Genomic DNA, 21,210 nt, shown 5'->3' on the forward strand with positions numbered 1-21,210 from the left:
GAGTCTTCTATCGGCGGATGCGGCTGACTGCGTGTGCGTTAAATAAAAGTAATTGTATTAGGTATTGTATTGTTAATAATCAAATTTTAATGTAATTAAAATAATTATATTAGATACTCTGTTGTTATTAATCGGGTACTAATAAAATTGAAATAATTATATCAGTTATTCTATTGTGTTTTAATCAAATACTAATACAATTAAAATAACTATATCAGTTGCTCCAATATTAATAACAAAATACTAGTATAATTAAAGTAATTACATCAGCAATTCTGTTGCTAACAATCACTCTCTATTTTTCGATAATAATTTCCTGAATAGCTCATTAAAGATTTAACAAAGCAACAATATATAAAACGTCGACCGCGCAACGTCTAATTAAATAATTATTTCGTTCGACCGTTTAACCAAGATGCAACGTTCTTATTCCGACACCGACGGTGTATCTGGTTTCCGAAAAAAAAAAAAAATCGTGCGACGTATCCCGTCACGTGGCGATCCGTTCCCGCCGTTCGCAGGCGAACCGACAACAACTACCCCCTTGCGCCGCCACCCTCTCTTCGCCGCACGGGGGCCGCGCGTCGCGGCGGTTTCGTAAAAATACGAGCTGACTAGTTCCAAGAAACTTACCGACCGTTTTCCCAGCGTAAGCTGAAACCAATGAAGAAAACGCTCGATTATCCGAGAAAAACCGGGGCGCGGTGAACGGGGGAGGAGGGGCGGCCCTTATCGCGGGGCCGCCCCTAATAATAAGAAACGAGCGCGGCGGTGGATCCCGTTCGCGGACGTCATCGACCAGCCGGATGGCCACTCGAACGCATTTAGATTTGAGAGGGCCGATTGAGAGAAAGAGAGAGAGAGAGAGAGAGAGAGAAGGATAAATATTGAATTGGCAGCTAAGTGATTGCGGATTTTTCAGTAGACGATCTTAGCGCATTCTTTTATTTTTGTCAACGTTTGTTAGGTGTTCGAAGCACCTAACCTATATTGTTCTCTTGTTGTTTGGACTCCCATCTTTAATTCGGTAAAAACATTGCATCGATTGGTTATTTAGTTTCGTTTTTATCCCACTTTGAAAATGGAAGAACGAGACGCGCAACCATATTTTATTATATTATTTTATTATATTAATTCGGTAAAAACATTGCATCGATTGGTTATTTAGTTTCGTTTTTATCCCACTTTGAAAATGGAAGAACGAGACACGCAAACATATTTTATTATATTATTTCAGATCGATGCACCTGATCTATAACGTTTGTTTTTTTTTGTCGTTTGGACTTCCAGCTTGAATTCAGTAAAAACATTGGATCGATAGTTTCCTTTTTTATCCCAGTTTAGAAATAAAAGAGCAAAACACGCGTTTCCGACAGATTTTATTGCATTATTTCCGAGAAGGCAAGAACATGGAGATGAAGCCATTTTAGAGAGAGAAACGTCCTAGAATGGACGTAAAATGGACGTCTTTAAGACGTTCGGTGTATATTGCGCGGCGACGTAAGAAGCGAATGCTTGAAAAAGCAGAGGCAAAGTGGATCTCTGTCCATATTAACCCTTTGAACTCGAGGCACCATTAAAATTGTTATAGTACGTTCCATAATAATTTTTATATTATGAAACATTAAATTTCAAAAATTATTAAAAGTACAACCGTTGTTGCGCGAGTTACAAGATTCAATTTCATATGCATGCATCATATGCATTCAATTTCATCATTTCAATTTTGTCACATAAAATGGAAATGCAACATTTTAGAAAAGTTATCTTAGAATTACAGTAAAAATGGCTTCGAGGGCGAATGGTTAACATATTTCCTGGCTGTTGAAAATCACATTTTGTTTCCTCTTCCAATCATTTAGATATGAAGATTAGATTACGATTATTTATTATAAATTACAATTTTATATTATAAATTACGATTATACATTATAAATTGCGATTGTATATTATTAAAAAAAAGTATTGATTTTTCGATCGTTTGCCATAGCTCGAGTCACTGCGCGCCGCTGCCGAGAGAGCAAGAGAGCAAGAGAGAGAGAAAGAGAGAGAGAGGGGGGAAAGAGGACGCGCGAAGAGAAGTCGGCCCTTTCGGGCTATCCTCGAGAGGAATTCCGAGCCCAGTTTGGGCCCGCAAAGGCCAGAGAGACGCGGTCTCGCTCGCTCCTTGAAGCTCGCTCGTTTATTTCGCTCGCGCGCGCGCGCGCGCCCACGTTTTGGAGCGGCGCTGTGGCCTCTCTCGCTCCTTGTCTCGCCCTCTCGCGGCCCGCTTGTTCTCGTCCTGCCTCCGCGCGCCTAAGGCTTGCCTCTATCGGCCGTCCTCCGATTGGTCCGCGGGCCCAGTCATTCACAGAAAACACAGAATGCAGACGGTCACGTGACCCGTGTGGGTCCAGGCGGCCCCGGCCAGAAGAGGCCCGGGGGTGGCGCGCTCGCTATGGCGCCAGGCGGTTCACCGCCTCGGATACCCTTCCTCCTCCCTGCTACTCCCTTTATTTCTCTCTCTCTCTCTCTCTCTCTCTCTCTCCCACTCTCTCTTTCTCTCTGCTCGATGCGCCCTCGGTCCTAGGCTCGAAGGGATGCAACGTTCCGAGGCTTCGCCGCGCAGCGATGTCGACGAACCTTTGCCGAGCGCCGTGCGAACCGCCGTTCACGGCCGATGGATGCCTCCGCTCTCTCTCGATATTCCGGCCGAATATTCGACAACCTTTGTCCCCGAGATTTCGGTTTCTCAATGGCTATCGATTCCGACGGGGTTTGCTCTATTTGAGACGATTTTCCCACCATCGCGAACGCGTTCGATTCATTTCAGATGGAAATGTGTTTTCGGTCGCGGATAATGTTTTCGATTCGGGGTTGAAGTGACCTTCGAGTGCGGAGGATTAACAAACGGCTAACGATTAACGAAGAGTTCACGCTGAATAAAGGGTTATTAATGTCCCTATGAATAAAGGGTTATTAACATACATTAAATATGTCCCATTAAATATGGGATAGTATTGAATGAAAGGGTGACTCATAATAAAGGGTTAATCGCAAACGTATAAATAAATAAATAAAATATTAGTGGCAAGTGAAAGGTTGATTCTAAATCAAGAATTAGTTTTAAATAAAGGCTGTTAAGGATTGTTAAATTCCGCGGAAATTTCGCGTGAAATATTGCAGCTATTAACCCTTTACGTTCGCAACTATTTTAACTGTAATTTTGAAATAACTTTTCCGACCTATAGAATTTCCATTTGGAATTGAAATTGTGAGATTGTGAAATTGAATCTTGTAACTCGTGCAAGAACAGTTATACTTTCAATAATTTTAGAAATCTAACTTTTCACAATGTTAAAATTATCTTTAACCCTTTGCACTTGAAGCCATTTTAACTGTAAATGCGAAATAATATTCCCTACTCATAGTATTTCTATTCTATGCAATAAAGCGCACTTTTATGCGTATGAAATTGATTATTAACAACTCGTAGCAACAATTTTTCACTATTCAACAATTTTTCTAAATCTAAACCTAATCGTTATAAAAATTATTTTGCAACGTGACAGAATAATTTTAGCGGTGCCTCAGAGTCACCATTCGAGTGCAAAGGGTCAATTAATTAAATCGCTTTAATTACGCGGGGATTTTAGTGTCCAATTGCCGGCGACGAACGTGTTAACAGAATCGGCGCACTTGTTACGCGGTGATCGCGGCGAGAGAGCCAGTGCGCGCGCGCGTTGCCGCGGCCGCCTGGCGGAGAGAGAGAGAGAGAGAGAGAGAGAGAGAGAGAGAGAGAGGCACGCCGACCGCTAAGGGTTAATTTCGGAAATATGCGGAACGGGGGCAAAAGAAGGGATCCGTACGGGAGGAACGCGATCTCCGGCAGAAATAAAGAAAAAGCAGAATGCAATTCGAACAGGTTTCGAGGAGGTGAAAAAATAAAGGCTGGCGCGTGTGTGTGTGCGTGCGTTTGTGTGGAGGGAGAGGAGGAAGAGAGGAGGAAAAGGGCCCTCGAAAACAAGCGAGGATCGTTCGTAGCCATCGCGTACCAGAGAGAACCCGAACCGGGGTGGTGGTGCTCACCCCCTCGTGTGTGTCGGGCACTGTGTCGGTGGCCCGATTCTCGGAAGGACCTCATTTGTTGCTCAGTGCTATATATCTCATTCGGGAGCCTCTGTCCGTATATCCCTCTCTCCCTCCCTCCCTCTCTCTCTCTCTCTGCCGTCCCTCGCTCTCTCTCTCTCTCTCTCTCCCCGCTCTCTCCTCACGGCCGCGTCCCCCCGCGCCCGAAGAACCACGGGATGCTGGGAATAAGTGCATGCTTTTACGAAAACGGACTACGTTTCTCGGCCCGCCAACGATGTACGGCGTGGCGAGAGTCGACGGCCGATCGTTTTCTCCACGGCCCCGTACGTACGCGTACACCCGATATACAGAAGATATACGGAGAAGAGAAGACGCCGCGCGAACGATCGACGACGACGCGCGCGAGAGAGGCTTCGAAACCGTTGCGCGCGGCGCGCGCTCTTTTTCTACCGTCGAGAAAAAAATCCGAGCGTGAGAACGTCGGATAAAAGTGTCGAACGAGCCGCGATAAACGGGCCGACGCCGCCGCCCAAGTCCCGCGGGACAGAGAGAGAGAGAGAGAGAGAGAGAGAGAGAGCTTGCACGCGCTGATTACGCCTAGACGATTCCTGGAAAAACGACGGAAACCGACGCGGTGGTCTCTTCTCTTCTCTACAGACCTACAGCTTTTCCTCTGCCTTTCCCTTATCGCGGGGATGATAAACGGCGTTGGATCTCCGGCGGCAACGATTCCAAAATACTGGGAAGAAGTTTTTGAACGCGGGGAGATCGGTGGCAGGGAGAGTTAATTACTGTGGCCTCAGTGTAGCGTTACTGTGCCTTGAATTTATTTTAATGCGCTGCGATTGTTAAGTCTAAAGTTAACGCGATGGTAGATGTGAATGCTATAGTATTAATTTTTATTGTGACGCAAAAATTACGCGGATACTGTTGCATTAAGATAAGCTAAATTATCGTGCACTCGGTAGATTTAACTCAATTTAATAACGTTTATCTTACGAAATATCTTTGCGCTTTAACCTCTTTGCAGTCGGAGCCATTTTAACTGGAAAACCAAAATATTTCTTCATACGAACACTCGTTACCATTCTATAGAACCTGGAGCATTTTATACGTTATAAAATTGAATTTTATAACTTATACAACAGATAATAGCTCTTAACAATTTTTTCAATATTAGTAAATTTGATAATTATTTTAAAACGTTGCATGATCATTTTTAGAGATGCCTGAGGTCCATTCGAATGGCGGGGCCCCTTCGCGTAACAAGTGTATTTACATTTTCAATACGAAAGAACCTACACAATTATTAAAATACAAAATTATTTTTGTATTTTGCCCACGGATGGCACTCGTATACACATCGTTCGGATGCCGAATATATACGGCACCCGTACACAGAGATCGTCTCGTGAATGTCGAATATACCCGGCACCCGTAACGAAAGGGTTAAACGCGTCGATTACGAGACTGTCTCGAGTCATTCGCGAAAAGAAATCGAGATCCGCGAGATAGTCGAGTTTGGGAACCGCTGCTTTGAATAAACAGAGGCTCGGCATGCACAGAGAGAAAGAGAGAGAGAGCGTGCGAGGAGTGTGACAGAAAGAGAAAGACGCAGAAAAAACTCGTACGTGCTCGAAGCGCTGCAGGTAAGGGGTCCTCGCGTAAACCGAGGCTGCGTGTGTCCCGATCACGCGTTGTTCCGGGGTCGCGGCGAGAAGGCGGCCGCGCGCGCGTTTTCGGCTGGCCGAGGGTGCGGGTCCGCGCCGGAAACGACGTCGAGCGTCGAGCGGCGCCACCCGGCGAGGAGAACGAAGGAAACTGCGCGACGACGCCCCGGAGGAGGCACGCGCGGCATGGAAAAGAAAACTATTAGAACGCGGCCAAGAAAACAGGTGGTGTGGCTGGCCAGCGAGCAAGCAAGCAAGCAAGCGAGCGAACGAGCGAGCGAGCAACGACGAAAACAGCTCTGCGCGCGGCGCGGCCGGTCGAGAAAGAACGGAGAGAAGGTCTCTCTCTCTCTCTCCGGGCCGAGGTTCGCGGCCTCTGTCGCTCTCTCTCTCTCTCTCTCGCGCGGGTAGTCCTTAGTCCGGGCATAGTCCATAGAGGGCCGCAGGATACGAGGAAGAAGAAGGCGAAGGGGGCGACGACGAGGAACGCGGAGCCGCTGGCTGCCGGCGCAGAATTCAAAGAACTGGGAGCGAGGTAAACAAAATATTCGTGCTGGCTCGGTGTATACACAGGTCGTCCGCGCGCGCGCACACTCTGTCTCTCTCTCTCTCTTATATATAAACATCTCTCTCGCACGCGGCGCATCGGAGAAGGGCAGAAGAGGGCCGCCGCAGGGCGGAGCAGGGTGGGACGAACCGGAGGAACGCAAGAAGAGGACGAGGAGGAAGAGGGAGGAGGAAGGTGTAGAAGAAGCCGTGGGCCCTGGCAAGGGCGAGAAGAGAACCAACTGCGAAGGCACTCGGTGGCGCCGCGCGCTCGCGCGAAACAAAGCGAGAGGGAGCGAGCTCGCGTTCGAAGGGCGAGAAGGTAGCGAACGAGAGGGTTCGCGGGGGTTGGAGGAAGCTAGAAGAGAGAGCGAGAGAGAGAGAGACTCGAAAGGTGGGGCAGCAGAGGGTATCGGGAGAGCAAAGGGCCCAGAAGATGGGCCCTGGCGGCGCGATAGTGACGACGAGTACGGCGATGGTGGTGGTGGTGCTAGTGATGCTGGTGCCGGTGGTGGTAGTGGTGACGGCACACAAGGGTAGAGCCGCGGAGGAGGGGGGCACAGGAGAGGAGGTCGGAGGAAGAGATAGAAGCAGAGAGGTGAGAGGGAGAGGGCGGGGGTCCTGGAATGCGGCCGTGGTCCCGGTATATACGCGCCGGTCGGCTATGCCAGGGTATTTGTGTATTTATGTGGAACACCGGAGAACCTCGGCAACGGGAACGAAAGAGACGCCCGAAGGAGTTCTTCAAAGAGGTGAACAGAGACGGAAGGGAGCCAATGGCCAGCCAAGGTGTGCTGCCCTTTTGGTACGAGGGAGTGAGTGGATAGGTACTCGGGCACCCGGCTATGCAGCAAGAGCACCAGGAACCAAACGACAACCACCGTCCCACCACCTACCGCCTCGCCTCTCTCCCTCTCTTCTACACACACACGCTTAGCTCTCTCTCTCTCTCTCTCTCTCTTCCTCTCACGCTGTTTCTCGGTCCTCTTTTTCCCGTTCCGAGGTTCCTCGAAATTCCATCGCGGAGTTCCATGTCCCGCGTGGAACGTCCGGAAAGGCGTTCCCTTCGGGGAACTTTACGGCCGCGCCGCGATATTTCGATCGATGACGTGTGCTCATTGTGATCGCGTGATTTTTTCCCACCGGGACGCTTTGTCCCACGGACAGAGACCGAGAGAGAGGAGAGAGAGAGAGGGACTCTGGCCCTCGAGAAGCAGGAGGACCGTGTTTACAATGTGAGATCCTCGCGCGCCAGCAGCGCCGCTTTCGGCGAGGTTCCCAGCGCGAGCGCGGAGACGTTTCGAAAGAGGATCGCGCGCGCGCGCGCGCGTCGTGGAATTTTCCCGCCTTCTTCCCTGATCTTTCTCTCGTTACCAGGAACGACGGACGCGACACGAGTGGCCGGCACGTGAGAGAATGTCGTCAATGCGATGGCAGCGGTTTCAGGAGCGGAGGCCGCGCGCGGGAGCGCGGGGAGGGCCCGAGGGGGGCCCGAGGAGGAGGAGGAGGAGGAGGAGGTGGAACGAGTGAACGCAGGGAGGGAAATGCCTCGCTCGGAATCATCGTGGGCACCACCGTACGCGCGCTCGAGTACGAATCCCGAATACCGACCGATCGCGGAGACTGCGGCAGCGCGCTGCCCCCGGTATTCGAACCACGTGGCTCGCCGCTAACTGCGAAGCCGACTACTCTCGCACGCAGCGCGGCCGCGTTGACAGGAGACGCGAAGGGGTCAACGACGTATCTGGAAGAAGTGGCGCTAGCCCGCCGCGCATAATTTCCCGTGAGAATGCCGGCCAACCGATCGTCGGCTGCGAGAACCGAACAACGCTCGTCGTCGACGACGGACGGGCAACTATAGCCGGTAAGTGACCCGAAGAACTTCTCGCGATCCGACAGCCTGCGAGACGTGGCCTCGGTATAAATAAAGTCTTAGTATCGGTAACAGTAAAGTCGCACGTAAAACCATCGTTTCCAACACCTAATTCCAATTACTTCTAAACAATCCACGCAATGGCCATTTAAAAATGGACATTTTCTCGCGAAAATGACCGAGATTCCCGTGCCGAACGCATACATCGGGAAGCGCGAATTTACGCGAGCAATATCGGAGAACCGAGAGCGGGATGCGCGAAGCAGCACGTGCTGCCGGCCTAATAAAGCCTGCGTTAAACCGTGATCCAATATCGAAACGACCGCGCGCAGTGTTCCAACATCTACAATCTACTATCATCCATTATCGCGATTCGGTATTCCGTGCCGGACAGCGGCCGTTCTTATTAGTCGGAACAGCGTGTGGACGATGAGCGCGCGCGCGTGCGCTTGTGTTGCGATCAAAACAACGCGGAGGACCGCTAAGCGGGGCGGCACGGCTCGCTCGTGGTACGCCATAAACTCCTCGAGATACATCGTAGAAAGGAAAAGCAGCATTCCGATCCTCCCGGCGGAGGTCTCAAAAATCCGAGCGGCGGCAGTGCTCGCGAAGAGAGAGAGGGAGAAGTCTTTTCTCTCTCTCGGTCGTGTTTTTACCGGAAAGCGATTCGGTGCGTACACGCACTCGCGTCTCGTTGCGTTACACCCACTCTCGGGACTCGCTCGAGGTCCGCGATCGTGCGAGCGAGCGAGCGAGCGAGCGGCCAAGGGAACGGAACCCGCCCTCTCCGTCTGTTGATGTGTACGGGCGGCCGGAGATCGCGGTGTCGAGGCTCTCGCAGCATCTCAGGCGGTCCAGCGGCGGCGTCGCTGGCCCCACCGATGCCCCCCGTGCCCCGCCGATCCCCGCGGAGCCGATGCGATTTCGGTGGTGGGACCGTGTACGTGCACGGCGGATCGCGAGCCTGTGTTCGTGTGCGCGCCGAGGGTATTAGGTGTACGAGGCCGCTCGCGCGCCTGTATGCCCGATGGTGGCCAACCGAACGCGCCGAGAGAAGAGGAGAAGGGGGGAGGAGGGAGGGAGGGAGGCGTCGCGCCGTGGGAACCGAGGAAAACGTTTCCCGCATACCACCCCTCTCCGGGCTCTCTACCGCCGCCGCCGCCGCCGCCCCCCCCCCCGCCCTTCACAAACACCGACGCGAGGTTCGCGTACGTGCACGCGGGACGGACGCGTGCACACACGGTCGCGCGCACAGACACGGTCGCGGGTACGCGACGCACACAGAGGGAACGCGCTGCTCACCACCGGGGCCACACTAAGGAGGTACACGAGACGAACGTGGGACCACGTGACCGGCCCGTAACTTCACGGCGCACACTCTTCTCATTCTCTCTCTCTTTTGCTTGTTCAACGTCGCCTGTCTTTTGCACTCTTTCGCTCTTTCTCGCTCGCTCGCTCTTTCACTACATCTATCCGTCCATCTCTCCGATCGCTGCTCTCCTTTCTTTCTTGCGCGCGCTTGTCTCTCTCTCTCTCTGTCTTTCTTCCTCTCTCTCCCCCTTCCTACGATCCTTATTCGAACGACGCAGTTGCGCGTACCTACCGCGGGAGCAACTGCGTCGTAGGCTCCGGCCGAGAAGGAGATCCGTGTGTATCGTGTCGCGCTTCCTTGTCCGGCGAACGTCCCCGCGACATCATCATCGACGGCGCGGCGGGCCGGGTCGGGTCGGGGCCCGGGCCAGCTGACTCCTCGCCGCCGGATCCGCGTACGCGACTGCCAAAAGAATGTCTTCTCGGCGAGAATCGGGAGTACACGACGCATTGTGAAACGACCCGACCTCCGGTCGTCTCTCCCCCCTCTCGTCCGGGGGACACGCGGAGAGGGAAGAATGTGTTACGTTTTACGTCACGATCGCATACCGACCCCGCGCTCGCGCGCGCGGGCCCGTTCCTTTTTTTTTTCTCGGGCGGTTGCAAATGAAGCGATCGCCGCCGAGGGGACTTACCGGAAACGCCGGGGACATGCGACGCTGGAAAACCGTGTGTTTCGTGCCGGGGACTTACCTGGAATCAGAAAATACGTCTGTTAGCATGCGCTCGTGATTTTTAACGGCCTGGTTTCGTCGTGTAACAATGTCAATGTTTGCGACAGTTGTGTCATGGATTGAATAATGGTAGGACTTTTGACGTTGATGTATATGTTGTATAACAGCAATATATGGTGTAAGATGGTATATATTAATTGAGTTTGCAATGGTTACATTATATATTAAATAACAGTGTATTGCACTACAACTCATTTATCTTTACGTGCTTTTTTCCAGGCTTTGATGACAGAAGAATTTATTTTATTATTTTGTATAATGTAACGTAGTATATATCAAATATTAAATAATAGTTATACGAATAAAATAATACGTTAATTCGACTGCGATATTTACAATAAAATTTGATGGCATTTCAATTTTAAATATTCCTAAATTCCAAATTTACAAGTTCCATTAAAAATATGAATTTGAGGATATCTCTACGTATTATTTTCGACTCGCTAAAACAATTAAAGAATAAAAACATGTCTGTCTGTCTCATCTCTTTTGACTTTGCATAAAATATCGCAGTTTAATGATAGTTTACAACCGCGGCAACGTGATGGCAGTATGACGAGGTCGTTACAGAGTAATGGATTAATTAACCAGTTAGCTGTTTCCGACGAGTGTGCTCGCGGTAGCAAAAACTGTAGTCGTTCCTTACTGACGAGTATACTCGTCGGAAGCAGCAACATGGCTAAATAAAATTACATACATATATTCGTAATATTTTTCATTAAATTATAGGCTTAATAAAAGCTCCTAAATGTAGCACAATAAATCATAAACACTTGATTGTATAAATGTAATATCTGATTAGAAACAAAATGGCCGACCAATGACCTATTCTGTTCGATTCTCCCTAAAGTAATGTCCGTCTCTCTGCAAACTATTTATTTCAAGTAAAGCAATTTCAAAACAAAAATCCACTCGTAAAATCGAACGGCCAAGAATCCCTCAAAAATATATCATAAACATCGCTTTGTAAAAATCGATCAGCGTCGCCTAAGCGGCGCGAGAAGCGGTTCTCGCCCGCGCGTTCCCGGATTGAGACGTTAAAAGCCGGAGTGTCGTGAATGGAGAAAAGTCCCCGCTAAACGATTCGTCGAACGACTCGCGTAAACGCGACCGACCTATTTTTATTCGGTAATTACAGTATCTGCCCGTAATTCGTATCCTTGCGTGAAACTTGTTGCAAGCGGCCGTGTAACAGGCGCGAGCGAGCGAGCGCGCGCGGAGATCGTTTGTAACGAGCGGAAAAGACCGAGAACAGCGGCGAGCAAGCTGCCAAGCTGAATCGTATCGCGTGAAATTACACAGCCGAGTGGAACCGACCGCCGCGCGTTTAACACAAGCCGCGTGTACACGCGCGTACCTCTACGACGCTCACGCGCGCGTGAGTGTACACGTCTGCTGCGTGTTCTTCGTTTTTTATTTATGTAATTTAGGAACCAGTACTCCTGTAATTATTTTCTTACGGGCACGGTCCCGATAGGACAGCGCCGATAAGTTACATTAATCCCTTCCCGTACTTTAACGAGTCAGACTCGCGACGAAGATTTTTGCCCAAACATGAATATCGCGAGTCAGACTCGCGAACAGATACTTGGGCCAAACATAAACATCGCGAGTCTGTGTCGCGAACACATACTTGGGCCAAACGTAAACATAACAAGCCGAGCTCGCGGACTGATTTTTTGCCCGTTACGCTCGTGACTGAATGTTAGTTCCTCTCAGTACCTCAGAACAGTTAGTCACGATTCTTGTCGTTGCTGTTACGAAGCAGTTCAATTATTCAAATTTAAGAAACCCTTTCAAAATGCAAGGTACAAAAGTGTGTAGTGAAGGCCGTGATATTTTAGTATCGCGTAAAATTGACTATATCACAGGCATTGCGGGCCTCTACATTTCGGATCGTATTGCGACTGTTTACAAACATCAGTCTGGTCTGTTTAGCGCGCGTTGATGCGGACCGCTCGGGCCTGAGTTTCGTCGAGCTAAATGGCACGGGAAGGGGTTAATAACGCCCGACTTTGCATGTACTCACCTCGCCCCGATACAGTTGTACCACCACCCATAATGATAAAGGAAGTTACAATGTACTCTATACGCTATAATTTGCTATAATAACCATTAATGTTTCGCGATCCGAGCGCGCCTCCCAGGCACGGCCGGCGACAAGCGTCGTCGTCGTTGTCGTCGTTGTCGTTGCTGCTTTTGCTCCGCGCGCACACGCCCGCCGGCGACGCCGTATATCGGATCAACATTGTTCCCATAATTTGTCGACTCTCGGCTTTCTCTCTCTCTCTCTCTCTCTCTCTGTTCGTTTTACAACACCGGCAGCCGCGGTTGCCCGGGCAAACGGTGCGCAATTTTTCTCGTCGATGCTTTTATCCAGTCGAATCGTTTTCCGAGCTGTACAACAATCATCCACGAGTAAATCAATCTTCGTTATCGCGATTTAACATAAGCGCTCGATTATGGGAACGTTTATATCTTGACTCGTGGCTTTTTTTTGCTATTTGTCGTATTTATTTCATTATCATTTCAGTAATCATTTCAGAGATTGGCACGCGGCAAGTTAATATTTAAGAAAAAGATTTGCCCTCTGTAGAGATAAAAATTTAATTTAGAATATATATCCAGAAACAGTATTAAAATATAATTGTTTTTATTCAATACCCTCTGTTATACTTCTGTAGAACACGAAATATATATATTAATATTTATAATATTAGATTTCTTTTTCTAGCGATATGCCCAATTACGCCGCGCGACGGAAGCTGCGTCGGACGATTGCGCGAACGATTCCGCGTATATTTTGATCGCGGCCCGGGACACGGGTTACAGGTGAATTCGAGCGGACAGGTACGCCGCGCGCGGAGAGGGTGCTATACGCGGGGCATCGGCGCGGTCCAGGTTACGCGTCGAACATGGAAATTTGAGAGACTGACACGAGCAAATGAAACGCGCGGGCGCGCGGTGGCGAGAAGGCCGGAAAGCCATAGAGAACTCTCGCGGCGTGAAACTCGATTATTCGGTGCGAGGCGAAGGCGGGAGGATTCGCGCTTCTGCACCGGTTTCGTAGTCGGACGCTTCGCACGTCGCGCCGCCGACGCCGCCGCCGGCGCACGGTTCGGCGTGTTAATTAATCTCGTTAAGGCTCGAACTGACAACCGTGTCCGAGAGACGGCACACGTTCGAGTCGCTCACTGCCGGTTGATCGACTTTTACGCCGTGACTTCCATGGCGACGCGGCACCGACACGTTTCTCGATCCTCTATTTACGCCGATTTTTAATCCGGCCGCGGGCTCGTCCACGGCTACGCGATTCAATAAGTATCGATTCTACCTGGCCCATCGCCCGCACACCTGTTATCCAGGGACCGTGATATCGGTCGTTCGATTCATAGTTCGGCGGGGCTGGTCATCGCGCGGCAGCCTAATTCGATGCTTTGTTTTCGGGGATAATTAACCCTTTGCACTCGAAGCCATTTTAACTGTAAATGTGAAATAGTTTTCTTGGATAATAGTATTGACATTTTATTTAATAAAGTGCACTCTTATGGGTGCGAAATTGATTCTTGCGACTCGTAGCAACAGTTATGTAATTTTATTTTTATTACTTTTTATTATATATATATATAATAACTTTAATGTAAAGGGTTAAATCAACTCGCCCGGCAAATGTACAATTTAAAATAGAAAATAGCAATATAAATACCGTAACACTCGCGTAGAAATGCTTATCGGTCAGACGAGACCGAAAACTAACCAAAAAAAGAAGAAGAAAAGAGCAAGAAAAGGGGAAGCAGGGTTTCGGGACCAAGAAGGACGCGTTCCAGATAAAACAAGCCGAGGAGAGGTCGCCGCCCTTCCAGGAATCCTAAAAACCTTATAAACTCGGACTCGATCTGTGTTAACCGCGCGGGCGCGCGTTAACTTTGGTTAGACTGAATCCTGGCGCGCCGAGGCGGCAAAGCGCACACAGGAGACCCGTCTGTGTGTGTGTGCGTGTGTGTGTGCAAACCCGCAGGGCCCGCGTCTCGTTCTGTTTTTCGTAGATTCTTAGATTTTTCTCGACGATAAAGTCGGTGCTTTCGTCACGGGGTTGTTTCCGCGTGGGAAGCTGGCCCAGGGCGCGTTCACACATGCGCGACATAATGCCGGCGCCGCGGCACGGGTCAGTTTCGCGTTCACCTGCCCCAAGGAAAATTCGTCGATGGACGAGTGATCGAGCGCAATGCGGCGTGGGTATAGTGTGGTCATGGCGTGGTATAGCGCGGGAAAATTTCGGGAAACGCTTCGCGAGTTCCGGCATGCGTGGTTCACTCGCGCGCGGGTTAAGTTGAAGATGAGTTAATGCGATGCAATTTTGTGTTTCGAGCGCAAGTTTGTTTAATTCGCAGAAGCGATTAGCGTTGTTAATAATAATTATTGAAGATAAGTCGACGTGAATCAATTTTGAGTTTCGAGAGTTAGTTGATCTAATTCGCAGAAGCGATTAACGTTGTTAATAATAATTATTAAAGATAATTAATAATTATTATTAATATTATTATTAATAACGCGAATCAATTTTCTGCGTCGAGTGCAAGTTTATTTAATTCGCAGAAGTGATTAGCGTTATTGACAATAATTATTCAAGATAATTAATAATTATTATTAATATTATTATTAATAACGCGAATCAATTTTTGAGTCATCAATTCGCGAGTCATCAACTAGAATCAATTTCCTATTCCCAGCGAAAATTCATCAAATCCATAGAAACGATTAACTTTATCAATTATAACAGTAATTACTTTCCTCGGTTGCGAAGGTTTCAACTTATAATTCATATAATTTTTGTACCGCTTATTTAGATTTGTAAGTGATCCTCGAATGATTTTAGAATAGTTAGTGGAAATCTGTGGTACGATCGCGGACTGGAAAGAGAGAGATCATTAATAATATCAATCTTCGTCAACCGCTATTGTAAGTGGAACATTTTTTAGCATCTCCATACGGTCTGCACCTTGCTCCTAATGATTATCACCTGTCCCTTCACCTGGGACTTCAGACCGGACAGGAATTGGAGTGCGCGATCAAGAGAAATATGCTGTTTTGCGCGGCAGCGGTTCAACGACTTCCCTCCCCGCGCGAGTTTGAAAAATATTTCTCGAATCGAAATTGTTCAAATGAAATTCTTATAGGCATATTTATATTCGTATAGGCACATTTATATTCGTGTAGGCATATTTATTAGTATAGGCACATTTATATTCGTATATTATGATCTATTCGTATATTCTTATAGATACTACTCGAGTCGAATTTTAAACCCCAGAACGACACACCACTTTCGCCACTGTAGAAGGACGAAAAGGAGGAAAACTACCGAGCCAACAACGTTAACGTCTCTGTCGTCGCGGGGTTTCAACGCGGGGACACCGTATAATCGGATATCAAAGGAGAGTTTTCCGTGCAGCGGATCCGCGTTCGCCGCGGATACATTTCTCAGGCACGGGCCCCCGGCGTAATTAGAATCCGGCGGGGGTCGGTGAAGGCGGGAGGGGGAAGGAAAAAAAAAGCGCGCGTTTCGCGAAAGAGAGTTTAAATTACAAGCGTGCCGATGACAGGTACTTCGGTCTGGGAGTGCGGCGCGCGCCTTGTCTTGCCGCGGCAACCTGCGATTATTGTATTACGAACGGCGAATAGGTGGACGAGAGTCGGCAGAGACCGCGAGAGAGAGAGGGAGAGAGAGAGAGAGAGAGAGAGAGAGAGAGAGAGAGAGCGGGGGACAGAGGCGAAGACGGGGAGAAACGGTCCGGGAGGAAGAGAGAGAAAAGTGGGAAAGAGAGGAAAGGAGAGGTGAGAGGGAGAGGAAAGGAGAAGTGAGAAAGAGAGAAAAGGAGAAGTGAGAAGGAGAGAAAAGGGGAAGTGAGAAAGAGAGAAAAGGAGAAGTGAGAAGGAGAGACAAGGAGAATTGAGAAAAGTGGCAGAAAACGAGCGAGAGAGAGAGAGAGGAAAAAAGAGAAGTGAGAAAGAGATAGAGAAAAGGAGAATTGAGATAAGTGGCGGAAAACGAGTGACAGAGAGAGAGAGAGAGGGGAAGAAAGAGAAGTGAGAAAGAGAGAGAAAGAAATGTGAGAAAAGTGGCAGAAAGCGAGCGAGAGAGAGGAAAAAAGAGAAGTGAGAAAGAGAGAGAAAGAAATGTGAGAAAAGTGGCAGAAAACAAGAGAGAGAGAGAGAAATGAAAAAAGAAACCGAAGATAAGAGAGATAGAGAGAGAAAGAAATGTGAGAAAAATGACAGAAAAGGAGAATTGAGAAAAGTGGCAGAAAAGAAGAATTGAGAAAAGTAGCAGAAAAGGAGAATTGAGAAAAGTGGCAGAAAGCGAGCGAGAGAGGGGAAGAAATAAAAATGAGAAAGAGAGAAAAAGAAATGTGGGAAAAGTGGCAGAAAACAAGAGAGAGAGAGAGAGAGAGAGAGAAATGAAAAAAGAAACCGAAGATAAGAGAGATAGAGAGAGAAAGAAAGAAGTGAGAAAAAAGAGAGAAAACAAGAGAGATAGAGAGACAGAAGCTAGAAAGAACGAACAAGAGAGGTAGAATAAAATAAAAGGAAGCAAATGAGAGAAATAGGGAACAAAAGAAGACAGAAGGGAACAAGAGAGAAAATGGACAAAAGGAGAGAAAAGAGAGCCAAATAGAGAGATAAAGAACAAAAGAGATGGAGAAAGGAGGGCAAAATACCAAGAATAAAGGAACTAGAGAAAGGAGAGCAAAATGGAGAGAAAGAGAACAAAAGCAATAGAGAAAAGAGGGCAAAATAGAGAGATCAAGAGAATAAGAGAAGGATAGCAAAGAGAGCGAGCTAAAGAAGAGAGAGAGAGAGAGAGAGAGAGAGAGAGAAGTAGTACTCGGCGAGACGCGTTTTCGCAGAACTACTTTAAATTACGCGGCCGAAGACGGCGCAGCGTTGCCCCGCGCGCTCGCTCTTGCCGCCCCGCGACCAAGGAACCAACGAGTGTAGTAATCACCGGCAAAATTGGTTGACGAGATAGTCAGATTGGCCGCTGGCCACTTGGTTGCTCGATTGTCCAGACACGCCCCCGGCGAAATGAAATTTGATTTTGTCGGGCAATTTCGCGCCCAAATCAACCACCCCTGGCGGCGGAGAGGAAAGAGATTCGCGCGAGCGCGGGTACCGGTCGCCGGAGAGCGGCCGTCCTCGAAATGGTAGAAGCACATCGGGCGGGTGCAAAGCCGGGCGCGCGCGGAGGACGCGCCGAACCGGAGGGTGGAACCGAGAAAGAGAGAGAGAGATAGAGAGAGAGAGAGACGAAGGGGACGGGAGCGCGGAAGGGAGGAAGACAGAGAGACAGAGAGTCCCGTAATCTTGTTACAACGGCCGCACCCTCGTGGTATTGGCCTCATTGAACGCTCAGAGGCATCTTTCCGAGTGTCGAGTGGTCTCTTAAAAGTTCAAAGGGTAGAAGGTGGGTAAGGGTTGCTGCTCCGCCGCCCCGCCCCGCCACCGCCACCGCCACCACCGCCGCCGTCGCCGCCCGCATTCGGGGAGGAACATTACGCACGGGATCGTCTTCCGGCCCGTCTACGAAAACCTCTACCCTCTCCGCCGGGGCGGACGAATACCCGACCGCGTGTGACCCTCCTTCCTCTCCCTCTCTCTCTACCCTCCGAACTCTATCACGGCGACGCGCGACGCTCTGCGAAAGCAGCGTGGCCAAAATCACTTTAGCTTTGATTCGGCGGTTTTTAGGTTATGCTGTGCAGCGGCTGTTCGTCTCGATAACAGAGGAGATATTGTCTGGTCAGGAATATGTGTTAACCCTTTGCAGTAGAAGTCATTTTGATTACAAATTTAAAATCATTTTTCTAGTTTACAGTATCTCAATTTTACGTTGGTATTTTCATAAAGTTGGTATTTCGTACATACGAAATTGATTCTTGTTATTCATACCAACAGTTAACAATTTTTTTACAGTGTACAATTTTTTAAACCTGAACTTTGTTAGTATAAAAATTATTTTGGAATGTGATATAATAGTTTCAGTGGTTTCAGTTGTGACTTTTTCTACAACATATAAATGCGTTTATTAATCATTGTTGTTGCTCCCCCGCCCCCCTCTTCTTCATTTCCGGTATATATATGTGTGTTATACCTACATTGCCGAAAAGCAGTCATTTTCCCGTCTTCAAGTTCCCGTCTTTCTAGTGTTAAATATATTGTTATTATAGTGCAAAAGGGGTTAATACAACAGGATCTTTCACTCTTCGTTTAGTTCCATTCCTCGACGATAAAGAAATCAAAATTTCATCAGATTTAAAAAAGAAAAAGTAGCAATGATTGGAAGAGATAAGAATAATTGAGTTTAATAATGGGATACCATAAGGGTTAAATATAATAATATTTCACTAGATCCCTGAAATGTTCGCCACGACTCTGTCTCGATACTATAGCTAAAAGGATTGAGCTACAGGGTGTTGCAAAACCGTTAAAAAAGAAACTAACAATCGACTTTTACCCCCCTCTCTCTCTACCCCCCCCCCCCTCATTCGCTCGCTGCGTTTTTCCTGGACACCGGTGCAAAAGTTGAAACGCGACGGCCTGCTACGGGGCCCCATAGAAAGAAAGAATTCCCGCGGGAGACGGCGGCGACAGCGGCGTAGCAAACAATCTTGATTACACGAAAATGTTCGGTGATTCGATTACAGCAGAACGTGAGTGTACTTAAGCGGGCCGCCGGCGAGCGTCCGCCGACGCTATATAGTCCGCGCGTAATTCAATTTCTTTAAAGTAATTACTTGTTGCTTCTACCGTTCAAGTTAGTTTCCGGTTGAAAATCAATGCCGCATCCGCGCCGACAGCTTTCTCATTACGCGCTAAAAGCGTCTCCGTCGGACGCGATCGATTAAGGAAGGAGCCGCCGAGAGAGAGCGAGCGAGAGAGAGAGAGAGAGCGCTCTGCCTTCCTCGGCGGAGAGAGAGAGAGAGAGAGAGAGAGAGAGAAGCCGTCTCCGCCGATTCCGAATCAAGGACCGCGCTTGTTCTTCCGCGCGTCGCGTCGGCGAAACACGGTGTCTCGGGCATCTAGCGATGGGAAAACGCGCGAGCGCGCGCCGCCCGTGGGAGACGGGAACGGTGCCGCGGACGGGCTCGGCACGGGCAACGCCGCGGAGCGGCCGCGAGCCGAAACGATTCGCCGGGCCCGCAGCCGCCATTGATACGCAGTGCCGCGTGTCGGAGCGGGACCAGCCTCGAAACCATCTTTACGCTTTCGCGACGCCGCCCTGTTCACCCTACCCGAATTATCATTTTCAAATTTATATAATACAAATTTTATTGTTAATCTGTCGTGGATTCGAAATTTAAAATTCTAGCCGTTTTAATTATTTGCGCGAAGTTACGCTAAAGCCAGAGGCGAGGATTCAAATTCTGATCGCATGTCCTAATAGATATAGATTAATATTTTATACTATTTATGTTATATATTTTTATTATATACAGTGTATGTTATAACCATTTTAATTATCTGCGCGAAGTTACGCTAAAGCCAGAGACGAGGATTCAAATTCTGATCGCATGTGCTAATAATAAAAATAAAAATATTCGGATGCCAATCGCGCAGCTTGGTGGAAAAATAGTGGAAAAATAGCCGAAAATTAAGCAAAAAGTAGCCGCAAATTAAGCGAAAATTAATCGAAAAATAGCCCAAAAATAGCCAAAAAATAGTCGAAAAATAGCTGAAAAATAGCCGAAAATTAACCAAAAAGTAGCCGCAAATTAAGCGAAAATTAATCGAAAAATAGCCGAAAAATAGTAGAAAATTAGCCGAAAATTAAGCAAAAACTAACCGCAAATTAAGCGACAATTAATCGAAAAATAGCCGAAAAATAGTAGAAAATTAGCCGAAAATTAAGCAAAAACTAACCGCAAATTAACTGAAAATTAATCGAAAAATAGCCGAAAAGTGAGCACGAGAATTCAACGCGTCGCGGTCTCTTTCTACCAAAAACCGAAGATAAACACCAAAATGGACCCCATCGAGGAAAAAGCGCGGCGCGGTACACAGGGCCGAGAAAATTGGCGGCGGTGACGGCGTCGTCGGGAAACAGAAGGCAGAGCAGCAGGAAGCGAGCCCTCACAATGTCGGCTGACGACTATTTTCGACCAGACTTCGGAGAAGCGGCGCGCAGTTTCTCGGCGAGTTTACGGCGCCGTCGTTCATTCCGGTGGCTACTCGGGCCGATGCTACCGGGTAGGTCCATTGTGCCGCGATACCGAGGGGGTATTTAACCTCTTAGCCGCGACTCGCCACTATAGTGGCTTTCGCGAATGGCTCGTGCTTCACTCGATTATTTTTCTTTTTGGACGATCCTGATTCGAAATTTTGTTTCACGGCCCGGTTTAGCCAGTTGCTGAACTTTCTATATAAAGGGTGTCCCAAAGTTCACGGAAGATTTGAATTTTGCGCCATTTGTGCGGTAAAGTGTTGCCAACCAAAAAAACAAAATACAGAATGACAGCTGACAGTTCAGGGTTAATAAAGATGAAGCGCCACACGAAAGAACAACGCATTTTTATTGTCGAGCAATATTTTGCGAATAATGAAAGTTCGGCGAAAAAGAAAAAAAAATTACTTCTCGCGTGAATTTTGGGACACCCTTTATATTTACGAGAAAAAACGCGTTGGCGGAAAACACGAGGCAGTGGGAGGATTACAAGACCTCAAAATTGCTGTTACATTATCCTCGATCTATAGCATACGTAAAATAAGAAGAGAAAGTATTATTTCACTTCAGTTTGTCGCGATTGGCGTAGACGATTTTTATTCTGCTCATGGATAACCGCGGTTTACTAGTGAAATATAATTCGTCGCTTAAAAGTGATTGGACTTATTTTCTATTATGTTTCGTTTGCTTGCAGATTATTATTATTACCGGGATAACGAATAA

General features: G+C 48.1%; 1 long non-coding RNA gene across 2 annotated transcripts in view; it reads right to left on the reverse strand.

The window, feature by feature from the left end:
- Positions 1-573: 573 nt before the first annotated feature.
- The window catches only part of LOC144473504 (uncharacterized), a 95,862-nt gene continuing 75,225 nt past the window's right edge, over positions 574-21,210 (reverse strand). For both annotated transcript variants that reach the window (XR_013494597.1, XR_013494599.1), the window contains exon 3: positions 574-654. This is a non-coding gene — a long non-coding RNA (uncharacterized LOC144473504). The remainder of the gene's footprint in view (positions 655-21,210) is intronic.

Source organism: Augochlora pura, chromosome 7 (assembly GCF_028453695.1).
Source record: "Augochlora pura isolate Apur16 chromosome 7, APUR_v2.2.1, whole genome shotgun sequence".
NCBI classification, from domain to species: Eukaryota; Metazoa; Arthropoda; class Insecta; order Hymenoptera; family Halictidae; genus Augochlora; species Augochlora pura.